Source organism: Petaurus breviceps, unplaced genomic scaffold (genome assembly GCF_028583685.1).
Source record: "Petaurus breviceps papuanus isolate PSGF00001 unplaced genomic scaffold, PetGlider_PUasm1.0 90847, whole genome shotgun sequence".
NCBI classification, from domain to species: Eukaryota; Metazoa; Chordata; class Mammalia; order Diprotodontia; family Petauridae; genus Petaurus; species Petaurus breviceps.
The window spans coordinates 10,623,754-10,629,753 of NW_027187360.1; positions in this window are offsets into that span (position 1 = coordinate 10,623,754).

The window sequence follows — 6,000 nt, forward strand, 5'->3', positions numbered from 1 at the left end:
CACAGGGTCACCTCTGTGTGAGGGATCAAGGTAGACTCTTTTTTTTTTTTATAAGCAATCGGGGTTAAGTAACTTGCTCAAGGTTACACGGCTAGGTGTTTCTGGGTGGGTGCTAAGTATCTGAGCCCGGGATTCGATCTCCAGGTCTTCTCAACACTGGAGCCGGTGCTCTTACTCGCTGTTCTACCTGGCCGCCCCTACTCTTTTTTTTTTTTTAAAGCAATTGGGGTTAAGTAACTTGCTCAAGGTTATATGGCCAGTTATTTCTGGGTGTGGTGCTGAGTATCTGAGCCCGGATTTGATCCAGGTCATCTCGACACTGGAGCCGGTGCTCTTACTTGCTGAGCCACCTGGCCGCCCCTATCAGGGTAGACTCTTGTGGGGAAAAAAATACTAAAAGTTCCTCAATGTATGATGACTGCTTCTGTTTCTTCACTGAGAATGGAAAAGAGAGTACGCAATTATTAGAATCCCATAATTTTTAAGCCACATATAATTTGACTACTGGAACCCTCAATATGGAATCTTTGTACAATGACTAATTAGTGGATATTGTGCTACCGAACCCAAATTATATAAAATATTAACATTCTTGCCATAAGTAAAATGGGGGGGGGAGCAAGAAATTTCAGTTAAACAGAAAGATTGTTCATAAATGTTCCTTGGAGATGTAAAGAATAGAGTTGCCAGAGTAGGTTTTATTGTAAGTCTAAAGACAAAATGAAATATCATTTCAAGGTATATCCAATCATAATATATTGCAATAGAATAAGTATTTTAAAAAAAGACTTCCATGGCCTTAATTGCCATTTATGCAACATTATGCTGAGAACAAAGTGATAGAGAAATTCTATGATCTGAATATACTCTACAAATTAAATAAATATTCATTCTGAAATTTGGTGACTTCAATGCAAAGATGGGAAAAGGTGAGGACTTGTGAAGCATATATGTGAATCATGGTTCAGGAAGAAAGAATGAGTAAGGTCAAAGATGGAAAAATTGCACAGAAGCCTCACACTTTTATATTCTGAATCTTTTCTTTGGGAAAATAGAAATGGGGAGCAATAAAGAACATCAGAAAAATAAATTAATCTTTTAACAGACAGAAATAGACTTGTTATTGATACAGGAGTTATACCTGAATCAGCTGACTGTGTACAATCAGACCAACAAGAAATAGGATCAAAATAATAAAAAAGAAGAATTATGAGAAAAAGTTATAGCATATCTCTGACACAACTAAATCCTATAATATTCAAACAAGCAATTAACCATCAAAAGTGGGAAATGGACAGAAATTACACTGAGAATGATGACAATATTATACAAATGTTTAAGCATTAAAAATTAGTTGACACAAGAAAAAGGAGAACCCAGAAAGAACTTCATTCAGCAAGTATCTGATTTACTTGCCAAATAGAGAGAGATGATTATCAAAAGCAAAACTAGTTTAGAATATAAACTTGTTTGTAAATCTTATCAAGAAAAATGATGAACTATTATCAGAAAAGAAATGGAAGGTTAAAACATTCCACTTTATCTCAGTTCATGCAAGTCTCTCCAGGATTTTCTGAAATCTTCCTGTTCAACATTTTTTATTGCAAAATAGTATTCCATTGCATTCATATACCACAGCTTATTCGCCCCTTCCCCAGTTAATATGCATCCCCTCAATTTCCAATTCTTTGCCACCACAAAAAGAGCTGCTATAAATATTATTGCATATGTAGGTCCTTTTCCCTTATGGGATGCAGATGAGGAGTGGTGTTACTGGATCAAAGGGTATACCCAAGTTCGTTGCCCTTTGGGCATAGTTTCAAATTGCTCTCCAGAATGGTTGGATCAGTTCACAACTGCACAAATAATACATCAGTTTTCCAATTTTCCCACATACTCTCTAACATTTATTATTTTCCTTTTTTATCATATTAGTCAATCTGATCGATGTCAGGTGGTATTTTAGAGTTGTTTTGATTTGCATGTCTCTAGTCAAAAGTGATTTAAAGTACTTCTCCATAGAATATGGAGATATAGATATAGCTATTGGTTCCTTTATCTGAAAACTGCCTGTTCATATCCTTTGACCATTTGGCAGTTAGGAGATGACTTGTATTCTTATAAATTTGAGTCGGTTCTTTCTATGTATATGAGAAATGAGTCCTTTATCAGAGACAGCGGCTGTAAAGAATGTTCCCCATCTTTGTTTTCCCTCTAATGTTGGTTGCATTGGTTTTGTTTGTGAAAAAGCTTGTTAATTTAACTTAATCAAAATTGTCTGTTTTACATTTTATAATGCTCTGTAACTCTTATTTGGTCATGAAACTGTAACTCACTTAACTTCTCCTTTAAGAGTTTGGATAGGGATGGCTAGGTGATGCAGTGAATAGAGCACCGGCCCTGGAGTCAGGAGGACCTGAGTTCAAATCTGACCTCAGACACTTAACACTTACTAGCTGTGTGCCCTTGGGCAAGTCACTTAACCCCAATTGCCCTGCCTTCCCTGCTTCAAAAAGCAAAAAAAAAATGTTTTAATACTATGTCACTTCATGCATGTATGTTTAGTATTTCTATTACTTCATTGCTTGTGGTACCTTTTAGCAAAATGTAGTTTCCTTCCTTAACTCTTTTAATTAGCTCTGTTTTTGCTTTTGCTTTGTCTGAGATCAGGATTACTAAACCTGTTTTTTTTTAACTTCCACTGAAGCATAATAGATTCTGCTCCAGTCCCTTGCCTTTACTCTGTGTGTGTGTCTCTCTGCTTCACCTATGTTTCTTGTAAACAACATATTATAGCATTCTGGTTCTTGATCTATTCTACTATCCACTTCTTTTTATGGAAGAGTTCATCTCATTCACATTCACAGTTATGATTACTAACTGTGTACTTCCCTCCATGCTATTTTTCCTACTGTTTGTCCTCTCTCTCCTTTCACCCTTTCCCTCCCTGACAATATTCTTGCTCTATCTATGGCACCCCCTGGTCTGGCCTCTCTTCTGTCAGTTCTTTACCTAATCCCCTCCCCTCCTTCTTTCCTGTCAGGTAAGATGGAATTCTATAGTCAACCGATTGTGTGTATTATTCCCTCTTTGAGTGAATACTGATGAGAGTAAGATGAAAGCAATGCCCATCACCCACCTTCCCATCTTTCCCTCCAAAAATAGGTTTTTCACGCCTCTTGATGTGAAATAATTTACCCCATTCTACGTTTCCCTTTGTTCCTCCTGTGACCTCCCATGTTCTGCATGCAGTGTACTCTTCTTTCTCATTCTTCAACTATTTTTATGTCATTCTTTCAAATTCACCCTGTATCCATATCTTCTGTCTATGTATATTCCTTCTACCTTTATGATAATTGGTACAATTTTTAAGAATTACAAGTATCATCTTCCCATGTAGAGATTTAAACAATTCAACCCCTTATGTTTTCTTTTCTTTTTTTAAGATTCTCTTGGGTCTTGATATTGGAAATCAATTTTTTTTCTTCAATGCTGGTTTTCTCTTTATGAAAATTGGAAATATTTGTATTTCAATGAATGATCATTTTTCCCCTAGAAGTATTATGTTAATTTCATCAGATAGGTGAATTTTGGTTGTAGTTCTTGTTGCTTTGCCTTCTGGAATATAATGTTCTATAACCTCCTATCCTTATATATTGCAGCTACTAAGTCCTAAGTAATCTTGATTGTGGCTCCTTGATATTTAAATTGTTTCTTTCTGATCATTTGCAATATTTTCTTTCCTTGACCTGATAGTTCTGAAATTTGACTATGATGTTCCTTGGAGTTTTTATTTGGGAACCTCTTTCCTGAGGTAATTGGTGGATTCTTTCAATGTCAATGTCCATTTTGCCCTCTGGTTCCATGATATCAAGGCAGTTTTTTTTGATAATTTTTTAAAAGATACTCTCCAGGTCCTCCTTTTGGTTATTATGGGTTTCAGGCAGTACAGTGATTCTGACATTGCCTCTTCTGTATCTATTTTTCTGGTCATTTGCTTTTCCAGTTAGGTATTTTACATTTTCTTCTATTATTTTCATTCTTTTGAATTTGTTTGATTGTTGTTTGATTTTGTTTGATCTTGATAGAGTCGTTAGCCTCCATTTGCCCAATTCTGACTTTTCAGAAGTTGTTTTCCTCAGTTCGCCATTGTACTTCTTTTTCACATTTGGTCAACTTTACTTTTTAAGGAGTTATTTTTTTCAGTGAATTTTTGTATTTTCTTTTCTGTTTGACCAATTCTACATTTTAAGCAGCTGTTCTCTTTTCCCAAGTTGACTATTTCTTTATAAGTTTCTTGTATCACTCTCATATATTTTCCCAAATTTTTTTGCCTCTCTTATATGATTTTAAAGCTCCTTTTTGAGTTCTTCCATGAATTCTTTCAGGACTTGAGACTATTTGTCATTTTTCTTTGGGGCTTTACCCGTAGGTGTTTTGACATTGTTGTCCTCTTCTGAGGTTGTGTCTTGATCTTCCCTGTCTCCATAATTGCTTTCTATGGTTAGAGTTTTTGTTGTTGCTGCTGTTTGCTCATCATCTTTCTTGGCATTTTCCCTTTCTTTTAAATGTGAGCTCTGTTTCTGGGGTGTAAGGGGCACCATCTCAGGCTTCTTGTGCCAGGAACTATAGGCCCTGGCTATTTCCCTGGTGCTACACTGAGGTCCATGAGATTCCCTTGTGTCTGTTGCTATGCTAAGAGCGTTTGGTGGGGCTAGTGCTGCTACAGGCCACAGGAGTCTGGCAGCTTACCTGGTGCTGAGTCATGGTCTTAGTGATGGTGTCTTCTTGTGCTGAAGCCATTGAGGTGTTTCCCCAAAGCTACACTGAAGCATGTGGCAGTGTAGGCACTAGAAGCTGCCTGTTTGCTAGGGGCTACAATGAAGCATATGGTGGGCTGACCATTAGAGACTGCCTGTTTTACTGGGACTATACTGAAATACATGGTGGTTCTTGGAAGTGAAGTCTGGTGGTTCCTCTGGCTATGCTGAGCTATGGGGGGGGGGGGGGGGGGGGGGGGGCTAAGGTTTACTGGTGTTTGCATTTGCCTGCTCCACTGCATGGGGGATCAGGATCTTCCATTGGTTTGTTGAGGTAGGGCTTCCTACTGGCTTGCTAGAATTCTTCCTGTCCTGGAATGTGCTTCCTTTTTACCCAAGTGAGACAGATTTTCTTGTCAATCTTCCAAGTTTCTTGGACTAAAAGATTTTTTCATTCTATTAATTTGCTGGTTCTGCTTATTCCAGAATATGTTTTGGAGGCACTATTTTATGATTGTTTGGAGGTGAATATAGGAGAATTATGATACTTTACTGCTTACTCCACCATCTTGGCTACCAGAAGTCTGCACCATTAAGTTTTGAAGATGACTTCAATACTTTTAAAAGATAAATTAGACTTTGTCTGCATAGAACAATTAAACCAATGTGTGTGATAGAAACCCCAAAAGGTACCACAACAATAAAAAAAAAGTGGGAATATTATACAGCACTGTTTTCTCTATCAAGTAGAGTGGAACAACCACACAGGAATCCAAAAAGCACTGATCCAGATGTGCTTTTGGAAGAGGTAGAAATGGTACTATGACAAAAGATAAAATAATCAGTTAGATTGGACCAATTGTTTATAGAAAAGATATGTGCTGGAGGCAGGCATTTCAATTGGTAACATTGAGTAATCAATATACAATGTTTCTGAAAGGGGAAGATGCAAAAGTGAGGAAAAATCCTCATTCCTTATTCAACAGAAAAAGGTGAAAATAAATAAACTTCAATCTATATGCCTACTCTTTCTACAAAACTTTTATTAGTCATCTGTACATGAATTGAGGCCATCTTCAATGAAGTTATTACCGTGTTTCCCCAATAATAAGACACTGTCTTATTATTTTTTTTGGAAAGAGAAACACCAGAGGGCTTATTTTCAGGGGAGGGCTTATGTTGTCCTGCCTCAGCTCTCCTCCACGGCACTGCTCTCAATGGTGCCAGCAAGCAAATCACT